This window comes from Amphiura filiformis, chromosome 4 (assembly GCF_039555335.1).
Source record: "Amphiura filiformis chromosome 4, Afil_fr2py, whole genome shotgun sequence".
NCBI lineage: Eukaryota > Metazoa > Echinodermata > Ophiuroidea > Amphilepidida > Amphiuridae > Amphiura > Amphiura filiformis.
The window spans coordinates 21,140,031-21,156,967 of record NC_092631.1 but is presented as its reverse complement, the minus strand read 5'-3'; the positions used below and the strand labels follow the sequence as shown (position 1 = coordinate 21,156,967).

The following is a 16,937-nucleotide window of genomic DNA, read 5'->3' as shown; positions in this document are numbered from 1 at the left end:
TCAAAAATTTTTATTAGCTGAGAAAAACGTAGGACAGTAACGGTATATGCACACATAAATTGTGGTTGCCCAGTGTATATGTGGTATTTTTTCATTTGTGGTCAAAGGTCATTAAGGGGTCACTTCCGGTATAAAACGAAATACTTATAAAATGCATCTTCTTCCACAAATTACGTAGGACAGTGATACCACATGCACACATGCTTTGGTGTTACCCATTGTATATGGGGTGTACATAGATTTGGGGTCAAAGGTCATTAAGGGGTCACTTCCGGTATAAAACGAAATACCTTCAAAAATTTTATTAGCTAAGAAAAACAAAGGTCAGTAACGGTATGTTCATATATGAATTGTGGTTACCCAGTGTATATGTGGTATTTTTTTATTTTGGGTCAAAGGTCATCAAGGGGTCACTTCCGGTCTGAGACGAAAAACCTTCAAAATGCCCCTACTGCCACAAGTAACATGGCATAGTGATGCCACATGCAAATGTACATTGACACTAGCCAATGTCTATGGGACTTTCATATATTTTGGGGTCAAAGGTCAATAAGGGGTCACAGCACGGCTGTGTTCGTGGTCCTAGACCACAGCTAAGTCTAGTTCTTTCTTTATTTATTTATTCATTCATTCGTGTATTTATTTATTTATTTATTTATTTATTTATTTATTTATTTATTTATTTATTTATTTATCCCGTCATGCTATCAGTGGTAGACAGCATTATTTTAGTTGTGTTATGCATGATCCCCGATGCTATCAGGGGGATATAGAAAATCGTTACCATGGTTACAAAGAAGTCAATCTTATATTAGGCCTACTAGTGACCATATCAGGGGTAGCGATATACCGGGGCGATATAGCATGTTATAAACAATTGCCTTAGCAAAAGGTTAGGAACTATTTTAAACTGTTGCGATTTGGTAGTTCACAGCATCTTGCGAATGGCAGTGAGCTTTGGCAAAATTTGCATTGATCATTTCATAGCGAGTGTGTAGAAGAATTCAAATATCATATACTTTTGTAGGACCTGTGGTTCTTGAGGCAGTGTAAAGAGGACAACAAAACTTTTGTATACGAACATACCGTAGCCCACATTGCAAAAACAAGTGTTTATATTTAAACACCATATTGTGTTTATCAGAGCAACACTTAATAAACACATAATTCATGTTAATGGTCTAACACGAATGTTAATGGTTCTAACACTAATGCATGTTCATAAATTAACACTTGGTGTTATATTACAAACATTAGTGTTTGTAATATAACACCAAGTGTTAATTTATGAACATTAGTGTTGGACCATTAACATGAATTATGTGTTTATTAAGTGTTGCTCTGATAAACACAATATGGTGTTTAAATATAAACACTTGTTTTTGCAGTGCATTAACAACAAATAAATCAAGCAAGTTTTCAATGTGATTTGTTGAATGAACTTTCGCATTTTTCAATAATTTATATTGATTAAGATAATTAAAATCGATTTTTTTTAATGCTTTGACCAACAATACCTCGCGTACCCTTAATATTATGTGTAGATGAAATGCATATTGGGATCATGAATAGGCCTACTGCTAAATATATCAAGTAGGCCCCCTAATTGGGAATTTATCATGTTTATTCGATTTGGTTAATCATTTCTAGTGACCGGTAAAACTAACAGATCGTTGAACTTGATTTCAATCAAGTTCACATGTGTGTGAAAACGCCGAACAAAGTAAATAATCACTAATTGTATATTTAATTTCATTTATCATTTACCATGGTGACCAGAGGAACTCGACGACGGACTTCGACCTCCTTGAACAATCACCAGAACCACCACGTCAGTCAAATACGATAACACGCCCAGGTTAATTCAATTCATATCAATTTATAAGGAGTATGCTTGAATGAACTTGAATGCTATATATATTTGCTCAATATTTAGAGTTCGTGGATTTACGTGATACACATGTTCAACTGATTTTCTATACCGGTCGTTTAACTTGGCATTCATGTATATGTAAGGAGGCCATAAACATTATTTTGGTTCAATGGACACGGTGTTGAAAGACTCAGTATGAGACTCATGGAGTTATTCCGTTGAACTAAAGATCATTGTGAATCACGAACTTGTTAAGGTAAGTTAGCCTAACTTCTTCCATTATAGCCTAACTTCTTCCATTAATCAGAAACATACACAATCGTCTTGTTGTAGTCTGCGTGATAGAACGTAATGTTAATAAGTCAGTTAATAAGGACATACTTTATAGTGGATGTTGAATATTAGGCTATGTGACATGTCTTCGTGATTTAATCTATATGCCACATGCCATTCTATTTCCAACTTCTAACGAATGACGCAAAATCGATAATATATTTCCACCACACATTCCACATAATATATTATCGATTTTACGTCATCACACATTCATTAGAAGTTTAACATTCATGCACTGGGGAATAGATCGGGACTAGACATTAATCGAATATGCTATGTCGAATGATCTACTTGGACTTGGAGTCTGCACGGAGAAAATAGCATGCAGTATTTGACCAAGTTGTAGTCCCATTCAAATACACGTATATAGCTAATTTCTCTACTTAAAGAAGAAGCCCGCCACTGCAGTTCTTCTGGGATGAACCAAACCTGCCTGGTTATCAAATTAATCAGTGACAAGGTAATCTCAAAATTTGACAGGTGCTAATTGATATAATAACGTTAAAACATAAATTAGCATCTGTCAAATTCAGAGATAACCTCGTCACTGTTTAATTTCATAACCAAGAAGGTTTCACCCCAGAAGAACTGCTCTGGCGGGGCTTCCTCTTTCAGTAGAGAAAGTACAGATTCGTAACAAAGCTACCAAAACTGAATTTTGATGATTTTTACGATCCTCCCGACGAACAAATCACTGAATGGGCCTTTAATGTAAAAGTATGAAAAAAGTATGAGATTGGGTAAAATTGATTAAAAAAAAGAGTGAAGTCACTCTAAAAAAGAGTGATAGTCATTCTAAAATGGTGTGAACATGGATTATGGAGTGTAATTTACTCTCAAAGTGGTAAATAACACTCCATTGGCTTGAGTGAAATTTCACTCTTTTATGTTTTGAGAGCATGAGGCCTACAAAAACGTATACGTATACCGGGTACACAACACTCACACACACTCCATGAAAATAAGTTTACGCACCAAATCACACCAGAAGAGTATTAATTAATTAATTAATTAATTAATCAATTAATTAATTAAATAATTAATTAAATAATTAATTAAATAATTAATTAAATAATTAATTAATTAATTAATTAATTAATTAATTAATACGAGTAGAACTTGTGGAACGAAAGTTGTAACTCTGAGTTTCATGCTAATGCGATGGCTTTTTACACAGCCGTGACGTTAGTCACGGCTGTGTCTTTTTTCTTACAGGTTCTTTCTTCTTCTTCTTCTTCTTCTTCTGTCAATTTTTACATTGCTCTAGCACTCACATGCTTACATCGATTTTGACCTTACTTAGTCACAATGATCATTCACCGTGCACCTACAAGTTACATGAAACTCATGGGGTCAAAGGTCACGCAGAGGTCATAGGGGTCAAAAACGTGATTTCAACTAAAAATGCATCTTCTCCCACAACTTACGTAGGACAGCGACGCCACTAGCACACATGCATTGATATTACCCAGTGTCTATGTGGTGTACAGAGATTTGGGGTCAAAGGTCATTAAGGGGTCACTTCCGGTATAAAACGAAATACCTTCAAAAATTGTTATTAGCTAAACAAACAATAGGGCAGTAACGGTATGTTCACATCTGAGTTGTGGTTACCTAGTGTATATGTGATATTTTTTTTATATGGGTCAAAGGTCATTAAGGGGTCACTTCCGGTATAAAACGAAATAACCTTTAAAATGCATCTTCTCCCACAAACTACCTAATACAGTGACGCCACTTGCACACATGTATTGTAATTACCTAGTGTCTATAGGGTGTACACAGATTTGGGGTCAAAGGTCATTAAGGGGTCACTTCCGGTATAAAACGAAATATCTTCAAAAATTTTTATTAGCTGAGAAAAACGTAGGACAGTAACGGTATATGCACACATAAATTGTGGTTGCCCAGTGTATATGTGGTATTTTTTCATTTGTGGTCAAAGGTCATTAAGGGGTCACTTCCGGTATAAAACGAAATACTTATAAAATGCATCTTCTTCCACAAATTACGTAGGACAGTGATACCACATGCACACATGCTTTGGTGTTACCCATTGTATATGGGGTGTACATAGATTTGGGGTCAAAGGTCATTAAGGGGTCACTTCCGGTATAAAACGAAATACCTTCAAAAAATTTTATTAGCTAAGAAAAACAAAGGTCAGTAACGGTATGTTCATATATGAATTGTGGTTACCCAGTGTATATGTGGTATTTTTTTATTTTGGGTCAAAGGTCATCAAGGGGTCACTTCCGGTCTGAGACGAAAAACCTTCAAAATGCCCCTACTGCCACAAGTAACATGGCATAGTGATGCCACATGCAAATGTACATTGACACTAGCCAATGTCTATGGGACTTTCATATATTTTGGGGTCAAAGGTCAATAAGGGGTCACAGCACGGCTGTGTTCGTGGTCCTAGACCACAGCTAAGTCTAGTTCTTTCTTTATTTATTTATTCATTCATTCGTGTATTTATTTATTTATTTATTTATTTATTTATTTATTTATTTATTTATTTATTTATTTATTTATTTATAAACATTTAGGTGTTATTTCAAACGAGCTTTCGAATTCAGCAATACTAGGATGAGCTAATAAAAATGATATGTTAATTAATACGAGTAGAACTTGTGGAACGAAAGTTGTAACTGTGAGTTTCATGCTAATGCGATGGCTTTTTCTTTATTTATTTATTCATTCATTCGTGTATTTATTTATTTATTATTTATTTTTTTTTTATTTTTATTTATTTATTTATTTATTTTTTTATTTTTTTATTTTTTTATTTATTTATTTATTTATTTATTTATTTATAAACATTTAGGTGTTATTTCAAACGAGCTTTCGAATTCAGCAATACTAGGATGAGCTAATAAAAATGATATGTTAATTAATACGAGTAGAACTTGTGGAACGAAAGTTGTAACTCTGAGTTTCATGCTAATGCGATGGCTTTTTACACAGCCGTGACTAACGGCTGTGTCTTTTTTCTTACAGGTTCTTTCTTTCTTTTTTACACAGCCGTGACGTTAGTCACGGCTGTGTCTTTTTCTTACAGGTTCTTTTTTACACAGCCGTGACGTTAGTCACGGCTGTGTCTTTTTCTTACAGGATCTTCTTCTTCTTTCTTTCTTCTTTCTGTCAACCATTACATTTGCTCTAGCACTCACATGCTTATATCGATTTTGACTTAACTTGGTCACAATGATCATTGACCGTGCCCCTACATATCACATGAAACTTGTGGGGTCAAAGGTCACGCAGGGGTCATAGGGGTCAAAAACGTGATTTCAACTAAAAATGCATCTTCTCCTACAGATTACGTACGACAGTGACGCCACTTGCACACATGCGTTGTTATTAACCAGTGTCTATATGGTGTACACAGATTTGGGGTCAAAGGTCATTAAGGGGTCACTTCCGGTATAAAACGAAATACTTTCAAATTTTTTTATTAGCTAAGGAAAACATAGGACAGTAACGGTATATTCACATATGAGTTGCAGTTACCCAATGTATATGTGGTATTTTTTTATTTGGGGTCAAAGGTCATTAAGGGGTCACTTCCGGAATAAAACGAAATACCTTTAAAAATGCATCTTCTCCCACAAATTACGTAGGACAGTGACACCACTTGCACACATGCATTGCTATTACCCAGTGTCAATGTGGTGTACACAGATTTGGGGCCAAAAGGTCATTAAGGGCCACTTCCGGTATAAATTGAAATATCTTCAAAAAAATGTATTAGCTAAGAAGAACATAGGAGAGTAATGGTATGTTCACACATGAATTGTGTTTAACCAATGTATATATGATATTTTTTTATTTGGGGTCAAAGGTCATTAAGTGGTCATTTCCGGTATAAAACGAAATACCTTTAAAATGCATCTTCTCCCACAAATTACTCAGGACAGTGATGCCACTTACACACATGCATTGTTATTATCCAGTGTTTATGGGGTGTACACAGATTTGGGGTCAAAGGTCATTAAGGGGCCACTTCCGGTCTGAGACGAAAAACGTTCAAAATGCCCTTCTGCCACAAATAACATGGCAAAATAATGCCACGTGCACGCATACATTGACATTAGCCAATGCCTATGGGGTTTTCATACATTCTGGGGTCAAAGGTCATTAAGAGGTCACAACACGGCTGTGTTCGTGGTCTTAGACCACAGCTAAGTCTAGTTCTTTCTTCTTTCTTCTGTCAACCATTACATTTGCTCTAGCACTCACATGCTTACATCGATTTTGACCTAACTTCGTCACAATGATCATTGACCTTGCCCCTACATGTCACATGACACTTGTGGGGTCAAAGGTCATGCTGGGGTCACAGGGGTTAAAAACGTGATTTCAACTCAAAAGGCACCTTCTCCTACAAATTACGTAGGACAGTGACGCAACTTGCACACATGCATTGTAATTACCCAGTGTCTATAAGGTGTACACATATTTGGGGTCAAAGGTCATTAAGGGGTCACTTCCGGCATAAAACGGAATACCTTCAAATTTTTTATTAGCTCAGGAAAACATAGGACAGTAACGGTATGTTCACATTTGAATTGCAGTTACCCAATGTACATGTGGTATTTTTTTATTTGGGGTCAAAAGGTCATTAAGGGGTCACTTCCGGTTTAAAACAAAATACCTTTAAAATGCATCTTCTCCCACAAATTACGTAGGACAATGACAGCACTTGCACACATGCATTGTTATCAATCAATGTCAATGTGGTGTACACAGATTTTGGGTCAAAGGTCATTAAGGGGTCACTTCCGGTATAAATCGAAATATCTTCAAAAAATTGTATAAACTAAGAAAAACATAGGAGAGTGATGATATGTTCACACATGAATTGTGTTTACCCAATGTAGGCCTATATATGGTATTTTTTTATTTGGGGTCAAAGGTCATTAAGGGGTCATTTCCGGTATAAAACGAAATACCTTTAAAATGCATCTTCTCCCACAAATTACGTAGGACAGTGACGCCACTTGCACACATGCATTGTCGTTACCCAGTGTCTACGGGGTGTACACAGATTTGGGGCCAAAGGTCATTAAGGGGTCACTTCCGGTAAAAATTGAAATACCTTCAAACAATTTTATTAGCTAAGGCAAACATACCACAGTAACGGTATGTTCACACATGAATTGTGGTTAGCCAGTGTAAAATGTGGTATTTTTTATTTGGGGTCAAAGGTTATGAAAGGGTCACTTCCGGTCTGAGACGAAAAACCTTCAAAATGCCCTTTCTGCCACAAATAAATGTCAAAATTATGCCACGTGCACACATGCATTGGCATTAGCCAATGTCTATGGGGTCTTCGTATATTTTGGGGTCAAAGGTCATTAAGGGGTCACAACACGGCTGTGTTCGTGGTCTTAGACCACAGCTAAGTCTAGTTCTTTACACAGCCGTGACGTTAGTCACGGCTGTGTCTTTTTTCTTACAGGATCTTCTTCTTCTTCTTCTTCTGTCAACCATTACATTTGCTCTAGCACTCACATGCTTACATCGATTTTGACCTAACTTGGTCACAATGATCATTGACCATGCCCCTACATGTCATATGAAACTCGCGGGGTCAAAGGTCACGCAGGGGTCACAAACGTGATTTCAACTAAAATGCATCTTCTCCTACAACTTACGTAGGACAGCGACCCCACTTGCACACATGCATTGTTATTACCCAGTGTCTATGTGGTGTACACAGATTTGTGGTCAAAGGTCATTAAGGGGTCACTTCCGGTATAAAACGAAAAACCTTCAAATTTTTTTATTAGCTAAATAAAACATAGCACAGTAACGGTATGTTCACATATGATCTGCATTCACCCAATGTATATGTGGTATTTTTTTATTTGGGGTCAAAGCTCATTAAGGGGTCACTTCCGGTATAAAACGAAATACCTTTAAAATGCATCTTCTTCCACAGATTCTGTAGGACAGTGACGCCACTTGCACACATGCATTGTTATTACCCAGTGTCTATGGGGTGTACACAGATTTGGGGTCAAAGGTCATTAAGGGGTCACTTCCGGTATAAAACGAAATAACTTCAAAAATTTTTATTAGCTAAGAAATACATAGGAGAGTGATGGTGTGCTCACACATGAATTGTGTTTACCCAATGTATATATGGTATTTTTTTATTTGGGGTTAAAGGTCATTAATGGGTCATTTCCAGTATAAAACGAAATACCTTTAAAATGCATCTTCTCCCACAAATTACGTAGGACAGTGATGCCACTTGCACACATGCATTGTTATTACCCAGTGTCTATGGGGTGTACACATATTTGGGGTCAAAGGTCATTAAGGGGTCACTTCCGGTATAAAACGAAATAACTTCAAAAAAAATTATCAGCCAAGAAAAATATAGCACAGATACGGTACATTCACACATGAATTGATGTTACTCAGTGTATACGTGGTATTTTTTTTATTTGCGGTGAAAGGTTATTTCCGGTCTGAGACAAAAAACACTTCAAAATGCCCCTTCTGCCACAAATAACATGGCAAAGTGATGCCATGTGCACACATACATTGACATTAGCCAATGTCTATGGGGTTTTCATATATTTTGGGGTCAAAGGTCATTAAGTGGCCACAACACGGCTGTGTTCGTGGTCTTAGACCACAGCTAAGTCTAGTTACACAGCCGGACAGGGTCTAGTTTCCGTTCTTTCTTCTTTCTGTCAACCATTACATTTGCTCTAGCACTCACATGCTTACATCGATTTTGACCTAACTTGGTCACAATGATCATAGACCACGCCCCTACATGTCACATGAAACTCGCAGGGTCAAAGGTCACGCAGTGGTCAAAAACGTGATTTCAACTAAAAATGCATCTTCTCCCACAACTTACGTAGGACAGCGACATCACTTGCACACATGCATTGCTATTACCCAGTGTCTATGTGGTGTACACAGATTTGGGGTCAAAGGTCATTAAGGGGTCACTTCCGGTATAAAACGAAAAACCTTCAAAAATTTGTATTCCCAGCTAACCAAATAACGTTCTCAAAACGTTCTGAGAAAGTACCGTTGACGTTTTCTAGACGTTTCGATAAAACGTTTTAAACACGTAATTTTGTTGAAGGTTTTTTACGTTCTAAAAACGTTATTAAAAGACGTTCTAAAAACGTTTTCACAACGTAAACAACGTTTTAAAAACCTTTCTTTCTGTCACCCAGGACGTATCCAGGACGTACATAAAACGTATCGGACGTCGGAGCACGCAACGAACGTACTACGAACGTTGTAGAAACGTCCAAAACGTCCTGAAAACGTTATAGGAACGTAAAAAACGTATTGTATATTTTGTTTTTTATTGCAGGACGCACTTATGTTCGTTTCTACTACGTATTTAGAACGTTATAATGACGTATTGAAAACTTTTATTAGTACACTTTACAAAAGTACCAAAAATATCATACATAATATACAAAACTATAGGTCCGGCTTCTAGAAGAAAAAACGCGGTCCATGGCAGTTTTACAGTGACCAAGTGACGAAAACTCCGGACGAAAACTGTAGTATAAACACGAGAACCGTTTGTAGTGATACGTCTACCATGATGATGATAGTATTCACACCAAAGGTAATACGTATGACCTCAACAGTTACGTGTTCGACAGCAGCAGCAGGTTCTTCGTTTTACCGGCAGGAATATCAGCATGATCCCGGGGAAAATATACACGATAAGCAGAAACACATCCCTGTATGCTACCTGTTTGGGATAATTATTATGTTTGCACCTTAATAATTCCGCCAATACATGTACCAACAAGATACTTGCATTACAAACACTACAACACACTTTCCGTTTTCACAGGGAAGTGGTTAGTCAATAACACAAATCAAGGAAAAACATCACTATAGGCCTACCTGAAAATGTCACTTCTTGGAAAACGTTGATGCTTTGATAATATATATAGAGAGAGGAATTATTCCGGAGCCATGTGTCACAGTGAGATTCCGGCATACATAATAATACAGTTGATACATACACGTTGCACATAGTACTGTACTTGCTTTGGTGAGTGACCGTTAAGGTCAAGTTCAACCTGATGCATTCTTTCCATATTCTGCGTGGGTGCTATCATAGTCTTGCTCTTGAGGTCAAGACACAAAGTGAAAGTGTATGTGTATACGCACATATACACCGTTTTCATGGGACCATTTGAAATCTTACTTCCCTTTCAGTTTTTGAAATGTTTGCGTTCTACGTGTACATATAGGCCTATAGAACTATTTATGCATGAGTATATAAATACAAAATCGCAATAATTATTTATATTGACTCCATATGCCTATGCAAAATGCAAATAAACGCGTCATCTTCTTGTACACGTTTATGAATAAATTAAAATCAAATTTCTACTTGTAGAATTTAAATTCTTCTTTTAGGCCTACATTCTATTGTACATTTCCAATATTCTATTGATAAAGAAACGTTTAACAGACGTCAGCACAATATGTTTTGAGAAAGTTGCAGGCGAATGTTTTATACACGTCGCGAAATAACGTTCAGTTTATAACGTTCACAATACGTCTTGTGAACGTCCTAATAAGACGAAATTAAAGCTTCAACATTATAACCAAATCGCAACGTTTTAAATACGTTTTAAACACGTTTTGGAAGACGAAGACGTAAAAGACCTAACCAGAACCTAACAAAAACGTTTTGTAAACGTTTTGTGTTTGCTGGGTTAGCTAAGTAAAACATAGCACAGTAACGGTATGTTCACATATGATCTGCAGTCACCCAATGTATATGTGGTATTTTTTTTATTTGGGGTCAAATCTCATTAAGGGGTCACTTCCGGTATAAAACGAAATACCTTTAAAATGCATCTTCTTCCACAGATTGTGTAGGACAGTGAAGCCACTTGCACACATGCATTGTTATTACCCAGTGTCTATGGGGTGTACACAGATTTGGGGTCAAAGGTCATTAAAGGGTCACTTCCGGTATAAAACGAAAAACCTTCAAAAAAATTTATTTGCTAAGAAAAACATAGGACAGTAACGGTATGTTTACACATGACTTGTGGATACCCAGTTTATATGTGGTATTATTTTATTTGGGGTCAAAGGTCAGTAAGGGGTCACTTCCGGTATAACAGGATATACCATCCAAATACCCCTTCTGCCACAAAAAGCATAGCAAAGTGATGCCACGTGGACACGTGCATTGACATTAGCCAATGTCAATGGGGTTTTCAAATATTTTGGGGTCAAAGGTGATTAAGGGGTCACAACACGGCTGTGTTCGTGGTCTTAGACCACAGCTAAGTCTAGTTCTTTACACAGCCGTGACTAACAGTCACGGCTGTGTCTTTTTTCTTACAGGTTCTTTCTTCTTTCTTTCTTTACACAGCCGTGACGTTAGTCACGGCTGTGTCTTTTTTCTTACAGGTTCTTTCTTCTTCTTCTTCTTCTTCTTCTGTCAATTTTTACATTGCTCTAGCACTCACATGCTTACATCGATTTTGACCTAACTTGGTCACAATGATCATTGACCGTGCCCCTACAAGTTACATGAAACTCATGGGGTCAAAGGTCACGCAGAGGTCATAGGGGTCAAAAACGTGATTTCAACTAAAAATGCATCTTCTCCAACAACTTACGTAGGACAGCGACGCCATCACTAGCACACATGCATTGATATTACCCAGTGTCTATGTGGTGTACACAGATTTGGGGTCAAAGGTCATTAAGGGGTCACTCCGGTATAAAACGAAATACCTTCAAAACATTTTATTAGCTAAACAAAACATAGGCCAGTAACGGTATGTTCACATATGAGTTGTAGTAACCAGTGTATATGTGAATTTTTTTTTATATGGAGTCAAAGGTCATTAAGGGTCACTTCCGGTATAAAACGAAATACCTTTAAAATGCATCTTCTCCCACAAATTACGTAGGACAGTGATGCCACTTACACACATGCATTGTTATTTCCCAGTGTCTATGGGGTGTACACAGATTTGGGGTCAAAGGTCATTAAGGGTCACTTCCTGTCTGAGACGAAAAACCTTCAAAATGCCCCTTCTGCCACAAATAACATGGCAAAGTAATGCCACGTGCACGCATACATTGACATTAGCCAATGTCTATGAGGTTTTCATATATTTTGGGGTCAAAGGTCATTAGGGGGCCACAACACGGCTGTGTTCGTGGTCTTAGACCACAGCTAAGTCTAGTTCTTTCTTCTTCTGTCAACCATTTCATTTGCTCTAGCACTCACACGCTTACATCGATTTTGACCTAACTTGGTCACAATGATCATTGACCGTGCCCCTACATGTCACATGAAACTTGTGGGGTCAAATGTCACGCAGGGGTCATAGGGGTCAAAAACGTGATTTCAACTCAAAATGCATCTTCTCCTACAAATTACGTAGGACAGTGACGCCACTTGCACACATGCATCATTATTACCCAGTGTCTATATGGTGTACACAGATTTGGGGTCAAAGGTCATTAAGGGGTCACTTCCGGTATAAAACGAAAAACCTTCACAAATTTTTATTAGCTAAGTAAAACATAGCACAGTAACGGTATGTTTACATATGATCTGCAGTCATCCAATGTATATGTGGTATTTTTTTTTAATTGGGGTCATAGCTCATTAAGGGGTCACTTCCGGTATAAAATGAAATACCTTTAAAATGCATCTTCTTCCACAAATTATGTGGGACAGAGACGCCACTTGCACACATGCATTGTTATTACCCAGTGTCTATGGGGTGTACACAGATTTGGGGTCAAAGGTCATTAAGGGGTCACTTCCGGTATAAAACGAAATATCTTCAAAAATTTTATTAGCTAAGAAAAACGTAGGACAGTAACGGTATATGCACACATAAATTGTGGTTGCCCAGTGTACATGTGGTATTTTTTAATTTGGGGTCAAAGGTCATTAAGGGGTCACTTCCGGTATAAAATGAAATACATTTAAAATGCATCTTCTTCCACAAATTATGTGGGACAGAGACGCCACTTGCACACATGCATTGTTATTACCCAGTGTCTATGGGGTGTATTTTGATTTGGGGTCAAAGGTCATTAAGGGGTCACTTCCGGTATAAAACGAAATATCTTCAAAAAAATTTTATTAGCTAAGAAAAACGTAGGACAGTAACGGTATATGCACACATAAATTGTGGTTGCCCAGTGTACATGTGGTATTTTTTAATTTGGGGTCAAAGGTCATTAAGGGGTCACTTCCGGTATAAAACGAAATACTTATAAAATGCATCTTCTTCCACAAATTACGTAGGACAGTGATACCACTTGCACACATGCATTGGTGTTACCCAGTGTATATGGGGTGTACACAGATTTTGTGTCAAAGGTCATTAAGGGGTCACTTCTGGTATAAAACGAAATACCTTCAAAATGCCCCTTCTGCCACAAGTAACATGGCATAGTGATGCCACATGCAAATGTACATTGACACTAGCCAATGTCTATGGGACTTTCATATATTTTGGGGTCAAAGGTCAATAAGGGGTCACAACACGGCTGTGTTCGTGGTCTTAGACCACAGCTAAGTCTAGTTCTTTCTTCTTCTGTCAACCATTACATTTGCTCTAGCACTCACATGCTTACATCGATTTTGACCTAACTTGGTCACAATGATCATTGACCGAGCCCCTACATGTCACATGTAACTCATGGGGTCAAAGATCATGCAGGGGTCATAGGGGTCAAAAACGTGATTTCAACTAAAAATGCATCTTCTCCCACAACTTACGTAGGATATCGACCCCACTTGCACACATGCATTGTTATTAACCAGTGTCTATGGGGTGTACACAGATTTGGGGTCAAAGGTCATTAAGGGCTCACTTCCGGTATAAAACGAAATACCTTCAGAAATTTTATTAGCTAAGTAAAACATGGGACAGTAACAGTATGTTCACACATAATCTGCAGTCACCCAATGTATATGTGGTATTTTTTTATTTGGGGTCAAATTTCATTAAGGGGTCACTTCCGGTATAAAACGAAATACCTTTAAAATGCATCTTCTTCCACAAATTATGTGGGACAGAGACGCCACTTGGCCACATCCGTTGTTTTTACCCAGTGTCTATGGGGTGTACTTACATTTGGGGGCAAATGTGATTAAGGGGTCACTTCCGGTATAAAACGAAATATCTTCAAAAAAATTTTATTAGCTAAGAAAAACGTAGGACAGTAACGGTATATGCACACATAAATTGTGGTTGCCCAGTGTACATGTGGTATTTTTTAATTTGGGGTCAAAGGTCATTAAGGGGTCACTTCCGGTATAAAACGAAATACTTATAAAATGCATCTTCTTCCACAAATTACGTAGGACAGTGATACCACTTGCACACATGCATTGGTGTTACCCAGTGTATATGGGGTGTACACAGATTTTGTGTCAAAGGTCATTAAGGGGTCACTTCTGGTATAAAACGAAATACCTTCAAAATGCCCTTCTGCCACAAGTAACATGGCATAGTGATGCCACATGCAAATGTACATTGACACTAGCCAATGTCTATGGGACTTTCATATATTTTGGGGTCAAAGGTCAATAAGAGGTCACAACACGGCTGTGTTCGTGGTCTTAGACCACAGCTAAGTCTAGTTCTTTCTTCTTCTGTCAACCATTACATTTGCTCTAGCACTCACATGCTTACATCGATTTTGACCTAACTTGGTCACAATGATCATTGACCGAGCCCCTACATGTCACATGTAACTCATGGGGTCAAAGATCATGCAGGGGTCATAGGGGTCAAAAACGTGATTTCAACTAAAAATGCATCTTCTCCCACAACTTACGTAGGATATCGACCCCACTTGCACACATGCATTGTTATTAACCAGTGTCTATGGGGTGTACACAGATTTGGGGTCAAAGGTCATTAAGGGCTCACTTCCGGTATAAAACGAAATACCTTCAGAAATTTTTATTAGCTAAGTAAAACATGGGACAGTAACAGTATGTTCACACATAATCTGCAGTCACCCAATGTATATGTGGTATTTTTTTATTTGGGGTCAAATTTCATTAAGGGGTCACTTCGGTATAAAACGAAATACCTTTAAAATGTATCTTCTTCCACAGATTATGTAGGACAGTGACGCCACTTGCACACATGCATTGTTATTACCCAGTGTCTATGGGGTGTACACAGATTTGGGGTCAAAGGTCATTAAGGGGTCACTTCCGGTATAAAACGAAAAACCTTCAAAAATTTTTATTTGCTAAGAAAAACATAGGACAGTAACGCTATGTTCACACATGAATTGTGGTTACCCAATTCATAGTTGGTATTTTTTTATTTGGGGTCAAAGGTCATTAAGGGGTCACTTCCGGTCTGAGACGACAACCTTCAAAATGCCCCTTCTGCCACAAGTAGCATGGCAAAGTAATGCCACGTGCACGCATACATTGACATTAGCCAATGTCTATGGGGTTTTCATATATTTTGGGGTCAAAGGTCATTAAGGGGTAACAACACGGCTGTGTTCGTGGTCTTAGACCACAGCTAAGTCTAGTTCTTTCTTTCTTTATTCATTCATTCGTGTATTTATTTATTTATTTATTTATTTATTTATTTATTTATTTATTTATTTATTTATTTATTTATTTATAAACATTTAGGTGTTATTTCAAACGAGCTTTCGAATTCAGCAATACTATATAGGATGAGCTAATAAAAATGATATGTGGTTTAATCATGGACTTGACTAGCTTTACGTCTGGGCTTTATGTTTACATTCGTGCAGCCGTGCCTATTGAATAAAAACTGCAAGAAGGGCAACTGAAGTTCCTTACACAGCCGAGAGCTGTGTTTTGTTTCTTACGAGATCGTCTACCTTTCTTCTGTCAACCTTTACATTTGCTCTAGCACTGACATGCTTGTACCGATTTTGACCTAACTTGGTCACAACCATCATTGACCATGCCCCTACATGTCACATGAAAATTGTGGGGTCAAAGGTCACGCAGGGGTCATAGGGGTCAAAAAAGTGATTTCAGCTAAAAATGCATCTTCTCCCACAAATTATGTAGGACAGTGACGCCACTTGCACACATGCATTGTTATTACCCAGTGTCTATGGGGTGTACACAGATTTGGGGTCAAAGGTCATTAAGGGGTCACTTCCGGTATAAATCGAAATATCTTCAAAAAATTTTATTAGCTAAGAAAAACATAGGAGAGTGATGGTATGTTCACACATGAATTGTGTTTACCCAACGTATATGTGGTATTTTTTTATTTGGGGTCAAAGGTTATTAAGGGTCACTTCCTGTATAAAACAAAATATCTTCAAAAATTTTATCGGCCAAGAAAAACATAGCACACTGACGGTATATTCACACATGAATTGATGTCACCTAGTGTACACGTGGTATTTTTTTTTCGGCGGGGTCAAAGGTCATTAAGGGGTCACTTTCGATGTCTGACCGAATACTTTCAAAATACTTCTTCAAAGGTTCTTTCGATAGTATTGATCAATTTTCTATAATAGATAATTGTCCTTTTCTTTTGATGCTAAAACGCTCGTTTATGTTGCATCAAGTAAATAATTAACTCAGATCCGTATAAATTGTAACAATTTAGCTCAGTGTCTTCTTTTAAAAAGAACTATGTTACGGGTTACACATTTTGGACTCGGAAGGTTACGGTGATTAACTACTTTCCCGGGACTC

At 37.5% G+C, this 16,937-nt stretch overlaps 1 protein-coding gene across 2 annotated transcripts in view; it reads left to right on the top strand.

Annotated features, from left to right (window-relative positions):
* The first annotated feature begins 1,933 nt into the window (after positions 1-1,933).
* Positions 1,934-16,937, top strand: part of LOC140150679 (uncharacterized) — a 30,797-nt gene continuing 15,793 nt past the window's right edge. For both annotated transcript variants that reach the window (XM_072172756.1, XM_072172755.1), the window contains exon 1: positions 1,934-2,129. The gene's annotated coding sequence lies outside the window, so the exon portion shown is untranslated. The remainder of the gene's footprint in view (positions 2,130-16,937) is intronic.